The sequence below is a fragment of the Ceratotherium simum genome, chromosome 18, assembly GCF_057802395.1.
Source record: "Ceratotherium simum simum isolate JZ-2026a chromosome 18, ASM5780239v1, whole genome shotgun sequence".
Lineage (NCBI taxonomy): Eukaryota > Metazoa > Chordata > Mammalia > Perissodactyla > Rhinocerotidae > Ceratotherium > Ceratotherium simum.
The window spans coordinates 12,947,837-12,972,500 of NC_141917.1; positions in this window are offsets into that span (position 1 = coordinate 12,947,837).

Consider the following 24,664-nt stretch of genomic DNA (forward strand, 5'->3'; position numbering starts at 1 on the left):
GAGTTATAGGAATGTCTGTGTTTGGCTTGAATTCTCCCCAAATCCTGAAATCGTGCTGGTGGAACCCAGAGCGTAGCGGTAATTATGATCAATGGTAATTATGAAAAATGTAATAATCATGAAAACGATGAACTGATACTCCTTGGACTTCCCCTGTACCTTTCACCCAATAACTCAAAGGGGGAAGTCACATAACCCATGATTTACAGAAATGTGATGTCAACATAATCAACACTTTTCTTGGGTTAGTAATATAAAAATAACTGTACAGGGGCAGGAAAATTCAGAGATGCTAGAAACAGGATATGGAATCATATATTTCAGATCCTTGCCAATTAGCCAATTATCTGAAATGGTTAATGTACTAGCTCAGAGTATCATGCAATGTATTACCATACCATATCTCTTTGAGTAATATCTACACCTCATGGCAGTGCTTTCTCATCTAGTCAGCTAAAAAATTCATTTTGCTTTTCTCCACAAAGGGAGAGGTTGAACAGAGAGGAGAAAAATTCCTATGAGCAAAAAGCAAGCAATTTTCAGTATGTCTTTTTTTTTTTTTTAATTTTTTGTTTATTGCAGTAACATTGGTTTATAACATTGTAAAAATTTCAGGTGTACATCATTGTACTTCTATTTCTGCATGGACTACATCATGTTCATCACCAAAATACTAATTACAACCCATCACCACACACATGTACCGAATTATCCCTTTCACCCTCCTCCCTCCCCCCTTCCCCTCTGGTAACCACCAATCCAATCTCTGTCCCTATGTATTTGTTTATTGTTGTTATTATCTACTACTTAATGAAGGAAATCATACGGTATTTGACCTTCTCCCTCTGACTTATTTCACTTTGCATTATACCCTCAATGTCCATCCATGTTGTCACAAATGGCTGGATTTCATCGTTTCTTATGGCTGAGTAGTATTCCATTGTGTATATATACCACAGCTTCTTTATCCATTCGTCCCTTGATGGGCACTTAGGTTGCTTCCAAGTCTTGGCTATCGTGAATAAGGCTGCAATGAACACAGGGGTGCATGTACCTTTGCAAATTGGTGTTTTCAAGTTCTTTGGATAAATACCCAACAGTGGAATAGCTGGATCATATGGTAGTTCTATCGTTGATTTTTTGAGGAATCTCCATACTGTTTTCCAAAAGATCAACAAAATAGACAAACCTTTAGCTAGACTCACCAAGAAAAAAAGAGAGAAGGCACAAATAAGTAAAATCAGAAATGAAAGAGGAGAGGTTACAACAGACACCTCAGAAATACAAAAGATTATAAGAGAATACTATGAAAAACTATATGCCAACCAATTCGAAAATCTGGAAGAAATGGATAAATTCAGTATCTCTTGACTGTTTACCTTCACAGTGCCTTCTATTCTCCTCACCCAAAGTTTCATATTACTTCAGGGATAGGATGAAGGTTAAGCTAATGTTGGTAATGTTTTGGCTTTACTGAGGTAGAAAAAGAGACAGAAGTTGCTCACCCAAGAGCATCACATGGAACTAAGGTCCAGCCAAGAATAGAATGGTGATATCCAGCGACTTCCACCCTGCTGGCTGTGCTTACACAATGCACTAATTATGCAGAACAAATTTGTTTCTTTAGCTTTGATGCCCATTTTCTTCCTCTCCTTAAGAATATTTACATGAAAACATCTTTGTTTCTTAAGAGTTTGTTTTTCCTCCTATTTTTGAGGGCTAGCCTCTCTTTGAAAACAGTGACTTTTGTCTACAAGCCCTGAAGGATGGATCCATACTGTTCTGCTTGAAACAACACAGGCCAGTTCCTCAGGAAACATGTAACTTCACAGTTAACACCAACTGAAACCTCTGAGTTAAAATAGAGATGCTTTTAGTGTAACTGGAACCTGTGATATGCATGAACAATAATTTTGTTGACAAATTCTGCATTAACGAGTTGGACTTTCTCAACTTCTTTCCAAAGGGCCACTCTTAGCCCTTTTAACTTAGGGTGATGGTTGTGAAAAGATCTAAAAAGACTTCTTAAAAGATCTTGCATCCTGACAAATTATTTAAGGAGTCTTAATAATATTAACCATAATTATAGCTAAATTCTGAGCCTTCACTTTAAGGTATGCATTGTGCTAAGCTCTTGGCAAGCATTAAAACACTGAAGTTGAATCATTAGTTACTACAGTAGTTGCAGGTAGGTGTTTTTATTTCTGCATTTTACAGATGAAGAACTGGAGTAGGAGAGAATCTATATAGCTCACCCGCCCAAAGACATGTGGGCAGTAAAATGGCAGAGCTGTGATCTGAACTCAGGGAATCTGTCACTATTGGCAGTAGTCATCATTAGCTGCTAAGCTATACTACCTCCCAATCTTGATCCCACTGGTTATTCATTCATAAAAGTTAAATTAAAAAAAAAATTGGGGTCGGCCTGGTGGCATAGTGGTTAAGTTCCTATGCTCCACTTCGGTGGCCCAGTGTTCGTGAGTTTGGATCCTGGGCACAGATCTACACACCGCTCATCAAGCCATGCTCTGGCAGCATCCCACATACAAAATAGAGGAAGACTGGCACAGATGTTTGCTCAGCGACTATCTTTCTCAAGCAGAAAGAAGAGGATCAGCAACAGATGTTAGCTCAGGGTCAATCTTGCTCACCAAAAAAAAAATCCAAAAAAACAAAAAAAAATTGATAATTAAGGACCCAGAGAGTAAGAAATTCCATTGGTAAGCAGAAATTTCCCACAATGGACTTTTTTTTCTCACTATGTCAATTCTAAAGTAAATAAGAATCTAATTTTTTTTTTCCTTTGGCTGCTTCTTCACTTAAGGGCACAGGAGTGAACTCTAGAACAACATTTATTTTTATAGTAAATTCAATGATATCAATCCTCCATTGAATGGCAGTTATAGGACTGGAGGTGACATTGGTCAACTCCTAGGAAACAGATCTGCTCTCACTTGTTTCCTACTCCCTCTTCTTCACTGACTTATTTTTAGCTGTTTATTGCACAAGCTTCCTTCAATGAGGAGAAAGAATCAAGAACTGGTAGATGAGAAAGAGGCCTTCTAGAAGAAATTTGTGTATGGGATTCAATAGAGAGACAACATCCTCTGATGTCCTCTTAAGGAACAGAATCCTTTTCCTGCAAAAGAAATAGTTCTCTCTTCAGAAAGCTGCCTCAAGGAGAAAGTGTTCTTGAGTTCAAGTGGGCTGTCTCATTAGGGGTGTGTTTCTGTATATATATATATATTTTGTGATGTAGGAGTCCTTTCAAAATGGAAAACTAACTTGAACTTGCAATTAACTGAAACAATAAACTGATGTAAACAATATTAACCTTTTTGACTGTTTTTTCTTGGGAAGAACAGAATGATACTCTCTTGTAGTTTATATTTTTCCCTGAAAAATGCCTCAGGATTAGTCATAGGCATATCCCTCACGTCTTTACAAACATCGTTTTCAACTTGGCTGGATTAGATTTGGTCTTTTTCCTCATTGTCTCCACCATTTCAAAGAACACCATATATTTTAACTTTTGCGAAAACTCCCCTTAATGAGAACAAAAGTAATAATTAATGGTCTTAATAGCTTTGCTGCTAAGAGTCCCTGTGGCTCTGTCCTGCTTATATATCTGCAAGGACAGGCTCTGCATACCAATAAGCCTTTCAACACCGTTTCTATTTTCCCTTCTCCATGTACCTTATATCCAGTTCAGGCTTATTAACGTCCAATAGCAAGGCTTAAAATTTTTTTTTCATTATGATGATAGAAAATCGATGGATCTAGTATGTCTCCTTAATGCAAAACATACTTTTGGGCAAGAGGCATTTCAATGGGATACTTTACATCAGGATTTTGGTCTTCATATTGGTCTTGAGATGGCTGGACCAGTGTGTGCGTGTGTATAAGTGTGCGTGAGTGTGCTGGCTTAGAAAGTACCTGAGCACCCACGTATTTAAGGAGGTCCTCAGTCTCAGGGTTGTGCAAGTGCAGGGTTGGCACCTGAGAGTGAGGGCCTCCTTAAATATTGGCCCTTGGTGTCTTTCTTGTCATCCTAGTCCTGGCCTTGCTGTGGATTCTCTGATAGGAAGGGGTGAGGGTGGAGGAGTTGCTGGCTTAGTTTCCTGTCTCCCTGTGGACAGCGAGACTCGTGACACCACCCCAGGGTAAGGTCTGTGAGCTGGGCTCGACGTGGCAGGGCTCTCGCCTCTCCCAAGATATTTAAAACGAAAGTAGCTAAAGCAGAGCTGCAAAATTTGTGGGGAGTTTAAAATGCTCACATTTTAACTCACTAGTGCTTGAAATCTACCCCAAAATATATTGTATTATAATTATGTTATTCAAAATTAATTTTATGACATAAAAATATGAATTTATTGTACACTCTGGGTGGTACAGTTTATTGTTGGGATTCCTGTGTAAAGCTGTCAGATGCAAGTATTCTTTCAAACCTGCCAGTGTATCTTTCTGGCTGTGTGCATCCAGTTGTTGGTTGATAAGGCCAAGAGTCTATGTTTGAGACCCTCCGTCTATGAGTGGCTTGAGGCAAGTGGCCCATCAGCCTGTTTCCTCCTCTGTATAGGTCCCACATTGGAGGATGTAACTGGCAAACAGCTATGGGCAAAGTCAGTGTTGAGGGCCAAACACCCAATCCTAACAACCTCTGTGGCTCTGTGGAGAAGCAAAGCCATGGGTGACTCCTTAGAAGCAGCAGCAGAAGGAAACTCCAAATAAAGTTTAATTTCAAGAGGAAAAGGAGAGATTGGTCAAGACATTCACTCCAAGAAATGGGGACCTTCAGTCAGTCAGTGGTTCTCCACCAGCTCTGCATTAGAACCTCCTGGGAAGATTTAAAAATTATTAATGCCCAGGAGTCTTCTCAGACCCATGAAATCAGACTCTCTGAGATGAGTTGGACATTTTTACAAAACTTTCCAGGTGATTCTTACATGCAGCTGGGGTTGTCAGGTATCCTATGAGTAGCTAGTGGAGATTGACCAGGTACCATTACCAGTTCTTTCTGTTAGAAATCTGTGTGACCTCTGTTTGGTAGAGATAGGAGGAAAGGCTCTAAAAGGCACGGAGTATGGAGAATTCCCAGAAAAGGTGCCGGTTCCTGGTTCATAATGCCTGGGGAGGTGGGAGCAATTGCTTGGGAGTGAATGAGAAACCCGTTAATCCTATCAATGAGAAATGGATAGAGAAATGAAACCGTATTCTCTAGTTTCATTTCAGATCCCTTAACTTCTTTCCTACAGCTGCAATCATTTCTGAACCTTGTGCCCTAAAGATGTGTGAGGGCAGAGAACAGCTAATGAAGTTCTTCTTCCTGATAATCCAGGGCAGCTTTAATGATTTTACTTCCATCCAAGGCCTAGTGGCCGAAAGGATGCTGGTCCTCAAATGAGAAATATCAAACTGACTGGAGATAAGGTTGCATATTTCCATGGTTTAAAACTTCAACGCATTTCTCTAGCTCAGGTGATGCCAAAAACAAAGTCAAAAAACAAACCAGAGGATTACGTAAACTATTCTGGAAACCTAGGAAGCATTTAGGTTGTATCTGAAAAAAAAATGGAAAAAGTTTCCAAACATAATTGGAAACTTTGCTCATTGGTTTTCTCAGATTCTCGGGGGACTGAATTCAAATGTCTAGGGCAAGTCTGTGATTAATATAAATGTTAGGAGAAGGCCTGTTGTAAGATGCTAAACTTCTAGAGCTGTGGCCAACAATGGCAACCTAGGTGTTTTGTATTTTAAAATACTGTGTAGGTGTATTTAAAAACAGCCAAAGAAAACCCTTCCTCAGGCATAAATGCTAGAAAGCAGCCAGTCAGAGTCCTCTCACTTAGATGCGTAGACATATTTTCTCCTTCCAAAAAATTTTATTCTACATTAGACATTATTTTTTCCAGAAAAATATTGGTCTTGGTAGGCTTTTGTGCTGCAGAAAAGCAATTCTTCATGTGTATAAGATGAGTGTATGGAGGAACTTAGTGGAAAGAACACAAACATGATGAATACCTGATTTCATTTCTCACTGGGCCACGTACCAACTGTGGCTGTGGACAAGTTACTGATTCTCTCACTTCTAAGATGTAGATAAAGAAGAACTTTCTGGCACATGTTAGTCAACTAACACAAGCTATTTCTTTTTTCCCTCTACCATTAAACGAGACAAATGTAAAATATTTAACAGAGGACCCAGCACACAGTAGGGCTCAATAAATGTCAGCTATTATTGTGTTTAGTCATCAAAAACATTGCCTACTGTGTAATATATGCTGAAAATTTCTTTCCACAAATGAATAAATAACAGTGCCATAATATCTAATTCTTATATAATACTATGTGCTAGACACTATTCTAACTGCTCAACTTATGTTAACTAATTCGATCTTGTTAATAACTCTATGACATAGGTGATATGGTTAAAGCATTTTATAGCTGAAGACACAGGGACAACAAAGGCTCAAATAGAATTGTCCAAGGAAGGATCTCTGCTGTTGTGCCTACATGTACCAGGTATATTTTTATGCTTGTCTTCTGGAGACAACAAACTCGTACTGGCTGACACAATGGGAGGAGTTCACAGGGGAGATTCAAACCAAAGTGTAGAGAAAAGAGGCACCAGCGTGGGTGGCAAGATTCATTCAAGGCCTCGAAGTTGTAGATAGGGGCTTGACATACCTGGTCTGGGAGACTTGTTCTAAGAATCTTCTAGAGTGATTAGGAGACATTTGGTCCTGTCCAAAACGTCTGTAAAACACTTGGTCCATGCCAAAATGTCCTTGATATCTGGTCCTGTCCAAAACCATTTGGCGTGGACCAAATATGCTCATGGACGTTCTGTACAGGACCAAATGCCAAGGACCTTTTGTGGTGGACCGAATATCTGATGGGCATTTTGGACAGGATTGAATGTCCTGCAAGGTCTAGACTTTCTACCGAGGCTTTTTTTTTTTCTCCTTCCTCACACAAGTATTTAAGACTTGCCACAAATCGAAATCAAGTCAACAAACAACAGAAGAACTATTTGCAGTGCTTGGCATGCCCTCACATGGAGGCTGTCAAGTTTTCCCCAGGTCAATATACTTCTGTTGGCCAGTTGTCTCCATCCCGACAGCTCCTTGCATCGTAACTTGGTGATAGGCCATTTGTTGGCTACTTGGCCCCGTCCAGGTGGACCTGGCCTTCAGCTACACCTCTGTGAGGTCAGAATCCTTGTTTTGTGAAGAGCAAAGGAGTCCTGTGTAAGGGCACTCAGAGTAAATGAATACCCATGTCATGTACTGACTGTGAAGTGTGAAGAAACTTGATGTGATAGAAATAGTTATTGTCTTTTAAAAAAGTTCATTCTTTACTGCTCCCACAAGCTATCTATTTTGACTGTGTGCTTCTCATTATCAGTAAATGGAAATGCTGTGGGTAGATTTGGGTCATTATGGAAAAAAATCATAGTTGTCATTGCCTTCTGTTATCTAGTCTTCATTATACAGATCTAAACCCTTATCTTTTTTCCTCCCCAGTAAAATGCTTCATGCATGTGTGTGTATTTATTTTAAGCCTCAGCCAATAAAGACGAAGTTTGAGGAGGAAACCCCATAGATTTAAAGTTCCAACTGTGAGAAAAGGAAAAAGGTCACTTTGATTACGACATCATGTGCGGTAAATGGAAAGTTCTGAATTTTTCATAAATCATCACTCATCATAAGAAACATCACTGTTCTTTTGTTCCTTTCTGCCCTAATCTAGGGAATTACAGCTTCTCAGTTTGTTCATTTCTTTATCAATGGCAGATGCATTCTCCCTCTTCCTTTGGAAATAGCATTTTGATTCAAAAGTCAGTTGTTTCAATTGCATTTTCTTAATGAGATGAGTCATAAGGAGGGGAACTGATGCGTTTTTAATTTTTTTTTCAAAAGCAAACACATTGAGGCAGCCTGTGGGGCATTCGCAGCCCACATGTAACTCATTAAAGGTTCATTAAGGGACTCTTAAATGGAATTTGTTTGTACGACCAGTGTTTATATTTCTCTTGTTGATGATTTATCACTGAAGCTACAGTAGCACTCGCCATAAGACATATGCAGCCTGTGGATTGTGACTCAGACTTGCCCATGTTTCTTTGTGTCCTGGTTTTCAGGTCACCTGGATGTGGACCATCCAATTTGCTTGGAAGTTTCCTGGCTGCCATTCCAGAAGGAAATGTCCTTGTAAAGGCAGATTCTGTAATATAAGCGGTTTCCAGCATGAAGATTTAAGAGCAAATTAGTGGCTTACTCACTTTGCCTGAATAAGGGAACTAAAATGTCATCATATTTTTTCATATGATGCACTTAGCAGATTTGGGAAACCCTGGCAGTTCCTAAGTTTGAAAACTGGAAAAACGCAATGTGCATTGCACCATTGCCGTTTCTTAAGCGCTTTCATGCACATAATTTCTGGACCCTCAAAACAGCTCTGTGAGACAAGAAGAGTGGGGACTATTATTTCTTTATATAAATGTGCCAATGAGGTGCCCGAAGGTTGGGAGGCTGGACTTTCATTCACTTAGTAGCTGCAGAACTTCTAAATGGCTTGAAGCAGAGTTCGGAAAAAACTCTTGACTTCAAGTCTTGTTCTTTCCCCATTTTCTCATTTTTGTTTAATATTTTATGTCCCCCTGATCACAGCTACTAATTTTAGAATTTAAAATTGCACTAGGAAATGATGCTCTCGTGAGGATGCTCTTTGATTCTCAAAGAGGGGGAAACTCTGTTTCCTTTTGTTGCCATGTGAAGGGCTCTCCATTAGAGCAACAATCCTGGCTTAATACTTTGGCTCTTACTATAAAAATTCATCTCGTGAATTTTAGGAAATTCACTGGGCATGCTCGTGTCATTTTTTTTTATCAGTATTAAAGCTGACAATTTGATTTCAATGCCCTAGCCCCAGTATTTACACTCCATGGTTCTTAATTTAGTGGGGGAAGTTATGGTGCCTGATTTTTATTAGAACTCCTATCTCCACCCCATGAAACTGACCCACAAAACTGCAGCAAAACAGGTTTTTCCCCTTAATCAAATTCTTGGCTTGTTATCTGTTTGCTTTTCAGATTTTTGGTTCAGGTGGTCGGGGAAGTGTGATAAAACTAAGATGACTTTAAAATCTGTCATTGATATGCTAGGTTGTAACCAACCCAGGGATTTTTTGGCAGGGGATAGGGACAATGTCTCATTCTTCTTTGTAGCTTCCTGGACATGGTTTAGTCCTCACTGTTTAGTAAGTTGAGTTAAACTGAACAAGAGATGTAGTTATTGCTATGACCACCTATCTTTGGGTGTAACTATTCTAACTGAAAATTATACTATCTGCCCTTTTATACTACTTAAAGGAATTTTATCTCTCTATATTTTTTTGTGACTACATAAGTTAGAGCTGCTTGTTGCAACATGCAAAATATCAAAGAGTATGACAAAAGAAAATTATCAACAGACATCAGAACCAGCCCATGAATTGAATTCTCTTTGCCATTCTTCCCTTAAACCATGAATATACTGGCTTTGGAAAGAAGATATGGTTGAAGAAACCCTCAGTGAAGTTTTTCAAATTACTTTCAATGTTATTTTTTAATTTTTCAATTTTGTTTATCCATTCATCCACCAATGGACACTTTTGGCTATTGTGGATAATGTTGCTATGAACATGAATGTACAAATATCTTTTGGAGACCCTCTTTTCAATTTTTTTCGAGGTATACTCAGAAGTGAAATTGCTAGATCATATGGTAATCCTATTTTTAATTTTTTGAGGAACTGCCATACTGTTTTCCACAGTGGTATACCATTTAGCATTCCCACCAACAGTGCACAAGAGTTCCAATTTCTCCACATCTTTGCCAACATTTGTTATTTTCTGTTTTTTGTTTTGATAGTTGCCATCCTAATGAGTGTGAGGTGGTATCTCATTGTGGTTTTGATTTCCATTTCCCTAATGATCACTGATGTTGAGCATCTTTTCATGTGCTTATCAGCCATTTGGATATCTTCTTTGGAGAAATGTGGATTTGAGTCCTTTGCCACTTTTTAATTTGTTTGTTTGTTTTTTGTTGTTCTTGAGTTGTAGGAGTTCTCTACATATTCTGGATATTAACCCCTTACCGGATATGTCATTTGCAAATATTTTCTCCCATTCATTGGGTTGCCTTCTCACTCTATTGTTTCCTTTGTTGAATAAAAGTTTTTAAGTTCATTGTAGTCCCATTTGTCTATTTTTGCTTTTATCGCTTGTGCTTTTGCTGTCATATCAAAGAAACCATTGCCAAATCCATTTTCATGAAGTTTTCTCTCTATGTTTTCCTCTAAGAGTTTTATAGTGTTAGCTCATATGGTTAGGTCTTTGATCCATTTTAAGTTAATTTTTGTACATGGTATAAAGTAAGGGTCTAGCTTCATTCTTTTGCATGTTGGCATCCAGTTTTCCCAACACCATTTGTTGAAAAGACTGTCCTTTCCCCACTGAATAGTCTTGGCATCTTTGTGAACAGTCAATTTACCACATACGCAAGGGTTTATTTCTGGGCTCTCTATTCCATTCCATTGCCCTATATATCTGTCTTTATGCTAGTACCATACTGTTTTCTGTGCTGTAGCTTTGTGATAAGTTTTGAAATCAGGAATTGTGAGCCCTCCAACTTCATTTTTCTTTTTTAAGACTGTTTTAGCTTAATACTATTTTTGAAGCAAATTTATAGTGTTTATATCATGGTGATTTTTCTGCCCTACTCAACAAATACTGTTTCCACTGAAATGGCTTTTCTGACAATAAATAAATACAAATCTATTGGCTATTTTAGGCACATCGCTTCTTTGAAATTATTTGCCTGTCCTCATGGCTTATTGGAAAGAATACTGCATTAGGAGTCAGACCCGGTGTTCAGGACTGAGTCTGCTACCAATAAGCAATTGTGTCTTCAGACAAATCACTTAACTTGATAAAGCTTTTAGTTTCCCCCTCCATAAAACCTGAAGGTTTGGCAAGTTGAGCCTTATGCTTTCTTTCAGCTCTCAAAGTCCAAGTCTTTAGAAAGCAGATAAGCATTCAGATATTTACTGAAGGATTGTTCCTTTTGATTTAATATAAATGCTCTATTCTTGTTAAATGTTTCCACTTGTTTATCATGGCACATGCACAATGATTGGCACACACATGTATATGTGATCAATGAAATTATTTCCTCTAACAAGGATAACTTGAATCTCAAATATGGAACCCACCGGGCTCCTAAGGAGCAAAAACAAAATAACTGTATTCTTTCTCACCAATTCTCATTAAACTTCATTATGGAATAGCTCTTTCTCACTTTGGATAAAGCCTTGGGCATCTCGGTAGATCTTGTCACTCCTAGATAATTAAAAGTCCAATCCAGTTGAAAAATCACACGATGCTATCTTTTCAATTCTACTTTAGAACTTCTCCTCTCTTCTGGCTCAGGCTAGCCTCCGACTCAGATGCCTGTAGTGGGTGTAGTGGAAGGAATGCTGACATTGTCATTGGCTGTTTCTCTCTTTCCAGTCTCCACCCCCTTCCCCACTCACTAGCTGCTGTTTGGAGACTTGGAGGAAGAGGGATTAGAAGGAAATGCAAGGAAGGCTTTACTTTCCTGGTAGAATTGTAATCTGGTGTTGGTTCCATCCAGTGTGGTAGCTTCCGAATACTGATTCTTTTTCTTGTTCCATGCATCCTTATCCCTGCTAACTTCGAAAGTTCAGTTCATTCCCTCACAGCCCCATCTTCTCACCTTTAGACAGGTGGGAATCAAGTAGCCATCCTCTCATCTCCCCAACTCTAGAGGGTACAGTTAGGCTATCCATAGAGTCTCTTAAAAGAAACCCTCCTCAACTGGTTTATAGGAGAGGGAAAACAAGCAGAGCAAATCAGAGCGCTGTCTGCAAAAAAAGTCCTCATGACCGATTCTTCAAAAACCCAGGGAATGCCCTTGTTTTCTGCTATGCAGACTGGAAGGAAGTGAAGGGGCCATGCCTACAAAGCTGTTTCATCATCTCTTGACCTGTCCCTCCTGGGTGCTCCAGACTCCTGCTATTCAAAGTGTAGTCCTTGGACCACGGGCCTTGGCTTCACCTGAGAGATTATTAGACATGCAAATGTTGAACACCACCCCCAACCTACAGAATCTGCATTGCAACAAGATACCCAGGTGATTTTTATGCGTATTAAAATTTGGGAGGCAATGACCAAGAACTTAGAATGGATGGTGCCTACAAATGTGCTTAGGAGCCTCTGCTGAGCCCAGGAAAATCACATTGAGGACCCTGGAACAAATACATGCATCATAAGGTTCTAAATCATGAAGTAGTGAGACAGGAAATGGATGAAAAATGAATGAAAAGAAAAGACGAGGTGGCACATTTTCAACACTAATTAGGTCACATGGAATAAGTTTTAGGGTTGGCATAAGCTGCATCTGATGCCATCACGTTGGCATGTGTAGGAGGCTTATTTTCAGCTGTCTTGGTTACACGTTGTTTTTTTCCTTCTTTTCTTAATTGCTTTTCCTACCATGTCTTAATCTTCACCCTCCTAAACCCCTGATGCTAAGTCAGCAGTTTGAGCTCTTGATTTGTTTAGTTCATATGATTCAGGGATTTCTTTTTGTAAACTTGGTAAACTTTTCCATATTTCCAGTTACATTGTTAGTGGGTTTGGAGGATTTTTTCCATTTATAGAACCCTTGTTGAAGTTATTCAATCTTGGAACTGTTAACTATTCAGTTATTTGTCATAAAAATATGGAGTGTGTGTGTGTGTGTTTAATGAGAGTCAGTTAAAATAATTAGAAAGAAATTCCCTGAATTAGAATTTTTGTTGTGAGGCTAAATAAACTTCAATTTGTCGTTTTGTCAGTAGGCCAGCATGCACTACTTACACATTAAAAACATACACATTTCAACATTTTTGTTTCCTTTAATTTTAACTGACTTATCTGAAAAGCTCTGGGCTGGACTTAATTTTTGTCTGCCAGCTGTTACCGCTGGATTTTAGACCATTCTGTTTGGCTCAGGCACACGGAGCACAGTTAATTTCCCCAACACTAGTCTGAATGCAACTATTTATACTACATTTTGTCAAGTTAAACTTATTTTGATATATTAACTTCTTCTTCCTCTGGCAAATAAAACCTTTCCCTTTACTTGGAATTTTTAATAGCTGAGAAAGTTTAAGGTAAGCAAACAAGGAAGTTTTTTCTTCCATTCTTTATATTTCCCTGTTGTACATCCACTTACTTGCCCCTCCAATGTCTCGAACATTTAAACATGCTGATTTTCACCTTGTTTCTCTTACTGTACCTTCTCCCATTGCAGGGTAACCTAAGGCAGAATTATGTAATTGGTCTTTGGTAATGCAGCCTTTTAAAAACACTAAGCTTTTTATTTTGGAACAATTTTAGATTTACAGAAAATTGGCAGAGTTCCCATGTGTGCTTCACCCGGTTTTTCCTATTGTTGACAGTTGACATTGCTGTGATATAGTGATCGCAACTAGCTAATCGACACTGGTACATAACTGTTAACTGAACTCTGTACTTTATTTGGATGTCGCTAGTTTTTCCGCTAATGTCTCTTTTCTCTCTCGGCATCCCATTCGGGGTATCTTATTGCATTTAGTTGTTGTCTCTCTTAGTCTATGGCAGTTTCTCCGTCTTTCCTTATTTTTCATGACCTTGTCAGTTCAGGGATTTTGTAGAATGTACTTCGACTTGGGTGTGTCTGATGTTTTTCTCATGGTTAGATGGGGGTCATGAGGTTTTGAGAGTAATACTACAAAAGTGAAATATGCTTCTCGTCGCATCTTACTGGGGTGCTGATATTGGCTTCATCATCATTGGGGAAGTTAACCTTGACCACCTGCCTCAGGTCCTATCTGCCAGGCAGCCTCTCATGTTTAATCTTCACTCTCTATAGCCCACTGTCTACACCATGACCTCCTCCTTCTTACTCAAGGCAGAGAATGATTCTCTTTCTCAACCTAATGTAGTTCTCTCAGAAAAACATCTGAGAGAATTATACACAACTGAGAAAGTATTTGAATATTGTTTACTCTCCAGGGATGCTCAGATCCCCAGCTTTATCTCTAATTATGGAATCATGAGAGAGAGAAAGCTTTGTTTCCTCTTAAAGTTATTTTGGCCATTAAGAAGTCTGAGAGGCAGCTTGGCAAGGGTTTAATATTTTCCTGGGCCATCAGGCAGGCCCAGGGGAGGATTGTGTTCTCTTTCCAGAACCTTTGACACAGTTCTAGTTAATCTTCTGCCTTCCCTTCTAGACAGTAAGTCCTAGATAGTCTTTAAAAAAAAGTAGTAAACCACGGCCCAGGGCTAGGTCTAAGTGAGGTCAGCTTTCCATGTGAGAGAGGAACAGGCTAGGGTGTGTGGGTGCAGGGTTAGGTTTCCCAGCAGGACAACTGTGTAATGCAGACTTGACTTTGCATGTGGCTGTTTTCCTGAGATAGTTTCTTTCTTTCTTTCTTCCTCCCTCCCTCCCTCCCTCCCTCTCTCTCTCTCTCTTTTTCTTTCTCTCTCTCTCTTTCTTTCTCTCTCTCTCTTTTTTCTTTCTTTCTTTCTTTCTTTCTTTCTTTCTTTCTTTCTTTCTTTCTTTCTTTCTTTCTTTCTTTCTCTCTCTCTCTCTCTCTCTTTCTTTCTTTTTCTCTCTCTTTCTTTCTTTCTTTCTTTCTTTCTTTCTCTCTCTCTCTCTCTTTCTTTCTTTCTCTCTTTCTCTTTCTCTCTTTCTCTCTTCCTTCCTTCCTTCCTTCCTTGCTTCCTTCCTTTCTCCCTCTTTCTTTCTTTCTTTGTCCCTCCCTCCCTTCCTTCCTTTCTTCCTTCCTTCTGCCTTTCTGTCTTTCTCCTTCTCCTCTCTCTCTCTCTTTTTTTTAACAGGTTTTCTTTTCTATTCTTCTTTGTGTCTGCCTCCCATCTGTTTTGTGTGCAACTGTAGCAGATACCTGGCACCCCATATATGGCCCTGCAACTATTCCAGAGGTCACCTGCCAGGAATACCTGTACACTTAGGTGGCTCTGTGCATCTCTCTGCCTGAGGTGGTCTCTGGAGGATGGAGTAAGCCAGAAGGTGAGGTAGTTAAGGCTCCATAATGACCCTTATCCAAAAAGGGATGAGAGTTGGTAGATAATTACCTGAGCTTCTTTGCCCATTGGATGGGACAATTCTGTGCAGGGGTCTACACCAACACTGCCCAGTAGAACTTTCTGTGATGGTGGAAATGTTCTATCATCTGCCCTGTTCAGTATGGCAGCCATTAGCCACATGAGGCTGTTGAGCTCTTGAAATGTGGCTAGTGAGAATAAGAAACTGAATTTTAAATTTTAGTTAATTTAAATTCAAATTTAAATAGCCACACATGGCTAGTGGCTACCATGTTTGGTGGTGCTGGCACACAGTCTCTCAGAGGGTCCTGGGCATGATTGAGTGTCAGTTGTCCATTGTGGTCATTCACCTACTAATATACCCCTTATTGATTTTCCTCCTTTCCTATCTCATGTCCCCACTCCTCCGTGCTTCTTGGGATTACCTCCTGTGATGGTCGGTTTTGTGTGTTAACTTGACTGGGGCTAACAGATGCCCGGAGATCTGCTGAAACATTACTTCTGGGTGTGTTAGTGAGGGTGTTTCTGAAAGAGATTAGCCTTTGAATTGGTAGCTTGAGTAAAGAAGATCGCTCTCACAAATGCAGGTGGGCATCATCCAATTTGTTGAGCACCTGAATAGAACTGAATGGTGGAGGAAGGGAGAATTTGTTTGCTGTTTGAGCTGGGACATCCATCTTCTCCTGTCCTTGGACATCAGCGCTCCCTTCTTGGCCCTTCAGACTCGTATTGGAACCTATACCATTGGCTCCCCTGGTTCTCAGGCCTTCAGTTTGGACTGGAACTACACCACTAGCTTTCCTGGACCTAGAGCTTGCAGATGGCAGATCATCAGACTTTTCAGTGTCCGCAGGCACATGAGCTAATCTCTCATAATATAATAAAATTCTATCTATGTATCTATATATATCCTATTGGTTCTGTTTCTCTGAAGAACCCTGACTAGTACATGTCCACCCAAAACTCCTGGCTTAAAAATCCTTTTCTTAGGGACCACTTTGAGGGGATCTCAATCTAAGAAGCATTTTCACTCAGCACCTCCAAGTCCCACTCTGTCTGTCTACCAATATCTCTGAGCTTCTTCATGTACCTCTGCCTCTGCGTTCCTGCAACCCAGTGAGTCTAATTGTACTAGGGTGCCATGTGGCACCTTCCCTATGCACAACACAGGCATAAATACAGTGCTGTGATGAGTGGAAACAAGTCTTAAATATTTGCTTACCTTCCCAAAAGCCACTTTCTGAGACTCTGGTGTGTACGACAGAGGAAATACAAAAGAAATAATTTTCTTTATTCCTTCTGACTTTGTTTTATTACCACAGAAATGCATAGAAATAAGATAATTTATGCCCTTGGGTTTTTGCTGTGGATCAGATTCATCTCTTATAGAAAAATAAAAACACAAAGTGAAATAGAAATGACTATTGCATATTCAAAGGAAGATATTTTTCAAAAGACTAAAACAGATTACTTGTTAAGAAAGACATATTGCCTTGTTAAAACCATCCATTTCTCAGCTCCCTACTTGCTTAGGATTGATGTTTGCTATAGAGGATATCCCCCCAAGGAAGAGGAGTGCAGGCAAAGACACAGGTGTGGAGAACATGGACATCAAACACACCTGGTGCTCCTCCCCCTACACCTCTTGGTGCTTCTGCAATCTCATCGCACAGGTAGTCCTGCTCAGCCTCTACTCTCTTGTCTGTCTGTTGATTATTTCTATTAATTTGCAGCAGATTTTCTAAGAGAGAGAATTTCTAAGACAAAGTCTACTATTACAATCCTGTGACCAGCCAGGAAGCTTCGATGATGGGATGAAGACTCCTGAATTAAGTACAGGTGATGCTTGACCAGCCAAGAAAAAAGCCACTTTGCCTTCGGGAAGCAATATGCTGTTTGTCACTGTAGGATGCTAACATTAAAATGAATGTAAAAATACGTTGCTTTTGAATATGTTTGGAATTTCCTGCTATCCATCTTATATAATTTTTTCTGTTACATTTATTCTTTATTTCTTCTAATCCTAGAATTGGAAAGGAGGAAGCGAAAGTAACATTATTCCCAGATGACATGATTGTGTATGTAGACAATCTTAAAGAATGTACAAACTGTTAGAATTCACAAGTGAATTTAACAAGACTGCTCAATTATATTTCTATACATCAGCAACAAAGAGAAATTAAAGAAGACTTTATAAATGGACAGGTGTTAACTGGAAGACTCAATATTATGAGGGCACTAGTTATCTCCAAATTGATTCTTTGATTTTCTTTTGTTGTTGTTGTTTATTTTGCTGGGGAAGATTTGCCCTGAGCTAACATCTGTTCCCAATCTTCATCTTTTTTTTATGCAAGCCACCGCCACAGCATGACCACTGACAGATAAGTCGTGTGGTTGCATGCTTGGGAACTGAACCCGGGCTGCCAAAGTGGAGCGTGCCGAGCTTTAATCATTAGGCCACCAAGGCTTGCCCCTAAATTGATTCTTATATTAATGCAATACTATTCTAAATCCAAGTAGGTGTTTTTTTTTTGTGTGTGTGTAACTCGACAAGCTGATTACAAAATTTGTTTGGAAATGCAAAGGGCCAAGAGCACACAAGGCGGTCTTGAAGAAGAATAATAAAACTGGAGCACTTAAATTTAAGCTATGGAAATTAAAGCCATGGTGTTCGATTCAATAAGAGACAATCTGACCAATAGAAGGAAAGAGAGTCCAGAAACAGACCGTGATGTATACTTTCATCTGATTTATGGCAAATTCAACACCACAGTGCAGCAAGAAAAGGATGAGTCAATTGGATATTGATATGGAAAAGCAATGTATCTTGACCTCTACCTCACACCATATGAAAAGTAAACTCCAGATGGCTTGTAGATCTAAGTGTGAAAGACAAAACAATCAAGCTTTTAGGAAAAACAAAACATTTTCATGATCTTGGCATTGGTAAACATTTCTTTGAAAAAAATCCAAAAAGTAGCCACCATCAAATAAAAACTGATAAATTGGACCACATTAAAATCATAAACTTCTGTTTACAAAGGTCATCATTGAAAGAATAAATATTCAACCCACAGAGTGGAAAAGGATATTTGCAATACATGTATTCAGAATATATAAAGAATGCAACAAATAATAAAGAAAAACAGAGACAACCAGTAGAAAAATGGATAGGAGACATCACAAAAGAGGATATCGGAATGGCCAAGTATATGAGAAGGTGTTCAACCTCATTAATTTTTGAGGAAATGCAAAATAAAAGTCACAACGAGATGCTACAGCACACCTATCAAAATAGCTAAAATGAACAAAGAATGAAAATGCCAAGTGGTGGTTTCTTGTGTGGGATGTTGAAAGTTTCAAAGACTATTTCAGTTATTTGTGAGAGCTCATCTTTTGTCAGGGGTAATAAGTTAGATGATGCCAAATTTTTTTTTTGTTTTAACAGATGAAATAGGACAGCCTCCATTGTTGCAACCCACACTCTCCAAGTATATTTCAGTTGGGTTTTTGTCTGAAATGTTAAATAGAGGAATGTGTTTTCTTTAAATCCGTGGAGAATTAAACTCCAAAATTATTCAGAAGTTTGTTTCTGCCAGAGATTTAAAGTTGGCAAAATAATCTATTTTATCCCTTTTGTTGAGATCAATGACACATTAATTCGATATTTTATTTTTTCAATGTCCACTTCGAAGATATTTCAATAAAAGTAAATAATACATTGTATAAATAGCTAGAATTCTTTATAAGAAAATATTCCTTTTCCTTATTTCTTCCCTCCCTCTTCTACTCTCTTTTTTGGTTTCTTTCTCTCTTCTTTTCCTTCTTAAACTCACTTGAGGGAGAAAAATAATCTCCTTGTTGCATATTATCTGGTAGGTTTTCTCTCTTGTGTTAAAAAAAATTTCAACTGAGTAAATTCAAAGATCAGATTGGCTTTGTTCAAGAATTCATAAATTGGGCAGCATCCCATCTAGCAAATAGAAAGGAGGTCTAATGAGCGGTACAAAATGGGAAACTTTTACAGGCAGAAGCAGGTAGGTAAAAGAGCAGATTACCTCATCTTTCCTTGGGATATGAAAAGGATCTACCAGGCTGACTGGGAGGTTCCAGACTGACTGGTTAAGATTACATTCCCGGGGGAGTTGAAACTGCAATTAGGTTAGATATTAAGTGTTGGTTTGCTGACATGGGGCTTAGCACAAGTGACTCCATTTTGGGCCTATTACTTTCATTTTGACAATTGTTAGAATGCTTATTCTTTCCTTTGCTCTTATCCTGTCACAAGAGAATATTGGGTAAATTTTGTATTCCCTTACCCCATATTCATTGTTGGATTTTCCTACAATATTCCACTGTCTATTTAATCCAGTCCCAGTTCAGCATTAGGCTAATCTTTTCTCACAACCTGTGCTTTAGTCATGTCAAATTGCTTGGGGTGCCCCAACCTGCTCGGTTTTCCCATATCCCCTGCCTTTGTTTATGATACTTCCTTCTTTTGCTGGGAATGGCTCCTGGCATTCCCCTTCCCTTCCACTTGCAGTAGGTAGATTCTTTCTTCCCGGCCCAATTCACATTCTCAGAAGCTTTCTCTTTTGTCTTCTCTCCAGTTCTGTGCTAGCATATTTTAACGCATTCTTTTTTTTTTTTTTTGTCAATTTTTATTTTGTTCTTTTTTTTTTTTTATTTTTTGTTTATTGCGGTAACATTGGTTTATACCGTTGTATAAATTTCAGGTGTACATCATTATACTTCTATTTCTGCATGGATTACATCATGTTCTCATGTTCTCCACTCAAATACTAATTATAATCCATCACCACACACATGTGCCTAATCATCCCTTTCACCCTCCTCCTTCCCCACTTCCCCTCTGGTAACCACCAATCCAATCTCTGTCTCTATGTGTTTGTTTGTTGTTATTATCTACTACTTGAGTGAGATCTTACGGTATTTGACCTTCTCCCTCTGACTTATTTCACTTTGCATAATACCCTCAATGTCCATCCATGTTGTCACAAATGGCTGGATTTCATCGTTTCTTATGGCTGAGTAGTATTCCATTGTGTATATATACCACATCTTCTTTATCCATTCGTCCCTTGATGGGCAGTTAGGTTGCTTCCAAGTCTTGGCTGTTGTGAATAATGCTGCAATGAACAGAGGGGTACACCTATCTTTACACATTGGTGTTTTCACCCTCTTTGGATAAATACCCAGCAGTGGAATAGCTGGATTGTATGGTAGTTCTATCCTTAATTTTTTGAGGAGTCTCCATACTGTTTTCCGTACTGGCTGCACCAGTTTCCACTCCCACCAGCAGTGTATGAGAGTTCCCTTCTCTGCACATCCTCTCCAACACTTGTTGTTTCCTGTCTTGTTAATTATAGCCATTCTGACGGGCATGAGGTGATATTTTATTGTAGCTCTGATTTGCATTTCCCTGATAGTTAATGATGTTGAACATCTTTTCATGTGCCTGTTGGCCATCTGTATATCTTCTTTGGAGAAATATCTGTTCAGGTCTTTTGCCCATTTTTTAATTGGGTTGTTAGTTTTCTGTTGTTGAGATGCATGAGTTCTTTATATATTTTGGAGATTAAGCCCTTATCAGATGTATGGTTTGCAAATATCTTCTCCCAATTGTTAGGTTGTCTTTTCGTTTTGTTGCTGGTTTCCTTTGCTGTGCAGAAGCTTTTTAGTTTGATGTAGTTCCATTAGTTTATTTTTTCTATTGTTTCTCTTGCTCAGTCAGACAAGGTGCTTGAAAATATGTTGCTGAGACCAATGTCAAAGACCGTACCGCCTATGTTTTCTTCTAGAAGTTTCATAGTTTCAGGTCTTACATTCAAGTCTTTAATCCATTTTGAGTTAATTTTTGTGTATGGTGTAAGGTAATGGTCTACTTTCATTTTTTTGCATGTGGCTTTCCAGTTTTCCCAACGCCATTTGTTGAAGAGACTTTCCTTTCTCCATTGTATGTTCTTGGTTGATTTGCCAATGATTAGCTGTCCACAGATGTGTGGGTTTATTTCTGGGCTTTCGATTCTGTTCCATTGATCTGTGTGTCTGTTTTTGTGCCAGTACCATGCTGTTTTGGTTACTATAGCTTTGTAGCATATTTTGAAATCAGGGAGTGTGATACCTCCAGCTTTGATCTTTTTTCTCAGGATTCCTTTAGCAATTCAGGGTCTTGCCTGTTCCATATAAATTTTAGGATTCTTTGTTCTATTTCTGTGAAAAATGTTGTTGGAACTTTGATAGGGATTGCCTTGAATCTATAGATTGCTTTAGGAATATGGACATCTTAAATATGTTAATTCTTCCGATCCAAGAGCATGGAATATCTTTCCATTTCTTTGTGTCTTCTTCAATTTCTTTCAGCAATGTTTTATAGTTTTCCGTGTACAGATCTTTCACCTCTTTGGTTAAGTTTATTCCTAGGTATTTTATTCTTTTTGTTGCAATTGCAAATGGGATTGTATTCTTAATTTCGCTTTCTGCTACTTCGTTGTTAGTGTATAGAAATGCAACTGATTTTTGTATGTTGATTTTGTATCCTGCAACTTTACCGTATTCATTTATTACTTCTAAAAGCTTTCTGGTGGATTCTTTAGGGTTTTCTATGTATAAAATCAGGTCATCTGCAAATAGTGACAATTTCACCTCTTCCTTTCCAATTTGGATCCCTTTTATTTCTTTTTCTTGCCTGATTGCTTGGCTAGGACTTCCCATACTATGTTAAATAGGAGTGGTGAGAGTGGGCATCCTTGTCTGGTTCCTGTTCTTAGAGGGATAGCTTTCAGTTTTTCACAATTGAGGATGATATTAGCTGTGGGTTTGTCATATATGGCCTTTATTATGTTGAGGTACTTTCCTTCTATACCCATTTTATTCAGAGTTTTTATCATAAATGCATGTTGTAACTTGTCAAATACTTTCTCTGCATCTATTGAGATGATCATGTGATTTTTATTCTTCATTTTATTAATGTGGTGTATTACGTTAATTGATTTGTGGATGTTGAACCATCCCTGCGTCCCTGGAATAAATTCCACCTGATCATGGTGTATAATCTTTTTAATGTATAGTTGTGTGCGATTTGCTAGTATTTTGTTGAGGATTTTTGCGTCTATGTTCATCAGTGACATTGGCGTATAATTTTCTTTTTTTGTGTTGTCCTTGTCTGGTTTTGGTATCAGGGTAATGTTGGCTTTGTAGAATGAGTTAGGGAGCTTCACCCAGTCCTCAATTTTTTGGAAGTCTTTCAGAAGGATAGGTATTAAGTCTTCTTTGAATGTTTGGTAGAATTCACCAGGGAAGCTATTTGGTCTCGGACTTTTATTTTCGGGGAGGTTTTTGATTACTGTTTCAATCTCCTTGCTGGTGATTGGTCTATTCAAATTCTCTATTTCTTCTTGATCCAGTTTTGGAAGGTTGTGTGATTCTAAGAATTTATCCATTTCTTCCTGATTGTTGAATTTGTTGGCATATAGCTTTTCATAGTATTCTCTTATAATCTTTTGTATTTCTGAGGTGTCCGTTGTAATTTCTCCTCTTGCATTTCTTTTCTTTTTTTTTTTTTTTTGTGAGGAAGACTGGCCCTGAGCTAACATCTGCCAATCCTCCTTTTTTTGCCGAGGAAGACCGGCCCTGGGCTAACATCCAAGCCCATCTTCCTCCACTTTATATGGGACGCCTGCCACAGCATGGCCTGACAAATGGTGCATCGGTGTGTGCCTGGGATCCGAACTGGCGAACCCCAGGCCGCTGCAGCATAGCGCGTGCACTTAACCCCTTGCACCACCAGGCCGGCCCCTCCTCTTTCATTTCTGATTTTACTTATTTGAGCCTTCTCTCTTTTTTTCTTGGTGAGTCTAGCTAAAGGTTTGTCTATTTTTTTTATCTTTTCAAAGAACCAGCTCTTTGTTTTATTAATTTGTTCTATTGTTTTTTTAGTCTCTATTTCATTTATTTCTGCTCTGGTTTTTATTATTTCCCTTCTTCTACTGATTTGGTCCTTTGTTTGCTTTTCTTTTTCCAGTTCCTTTAGGTGCATTATTATATTGTTTATTTGAGATTTTTCTTGTTTGTTGAGATAGGCCTGTATTGCTATAAACTTCCCTCTTAAAGGAAGTTTTTTTGCTGTATCCCATAAATTCTGGCATGTTGTATTTTCATTTTCATTTGTCTCCAGGTATTTTTTGATTTCTCCTTTAATTTCTTCGTTGACCCAATCGTTGTTCAGTAGCATTTTGTTTAATCTCCATGTATTTGTGGCTTTTCTGATTTTCTTCCTATAGTTGATTTCTAGTTTCATACCTTTGTGGTCAGAAAAGATGCTTGGTATTATTTCAATCTTCTTAAATTTATGGAGACTCGTTTTGTGGCCTAATATGTGATCAATCCTGGAGAATGTTCCATGTGCATTTGAAAAGAACGTGTATTCTTCGGTTTTTGGATGGAATGCTCTGTATATATCTACTAGGTCCATCTGTTCTAGTGTGTCATTTAGGGCCGACGTTTCCTTATTGATCTTCTGTTTGGATGATCTATCCGTTGGTGCAAGTGGAGTGTTAAAGCCCCCTGCTATTATTGTGTTACTGTCTATTTCTCTTTTTATGTCTATTAATAATTGCTTTATGTATTTAGGTGCTCCTACGTTGGGTGCATAGATATTTATAAGTGTTATGTCCTCTTGTTGGATTGTTCCCTTGATCATTATGTAATGCCCTTCTTTGTCTCTTGTTACAGTTTTTGTTTTAAAGTCTATTTTGTCTGATATGAGTACTGCTACCCCAGCTTTCTTTTCATTGCCATTTGCATGGAGTATCTTTTTCCATCGCTTCACTTTCAGTTTGGGTGTGTCTTTAGGTCTGAAGAGTGTCTATTGTATGAGCATATATATTGGCCTTGTTTTTTTATCCAGTCAGCCACCCTATGCCTTTTAATTGGAGCATTTAGTCCATTGACGTTTAAAGTAGCTATTGATAAGTATGTACTTACTGCCATTTTTTAACTTTTTTTTCTCGGTGTTTTAGTAGTCCTTCTCCGTTCCTTTCTTCTTCTCTTGCTCTTTTCCCTTGTGGTTTGATGGCTTTCTTTAGTATTATGTTTGGCTTCCTTTCTCTTAGTTTTTTGTGTATTTGTTATAGGTTTCTGGTTTGTGATTACCATGGGTCCCACATTAACCTTTGGGCTGTTCCCGGGCGGCCGTGAAGCGCTGCAGCTTGTGAAGGTGGCGTTTTTTTCTTTCCAGAAGGATGTTTCTGCCTCTCCCACCTCACTTAGGATTGTCATTTGTTGCAGGAGTTCCTCTTATCCAGTTTTCAATTCTCTCTCAGAGGTAATTTTTCCATGAGTAGTTGTAAATTGGCTGTGTCCGTGGGAGGGGGTGAGTTCAGAGTCTGTCTAGGCCGCTATCTTGATTTCTCTCCTTTAGTGCGTTCTTAAAGCATTTACCACTTAGCCTATGTTTGGATTAATTGCGTATTTTTTTTAATCAGTT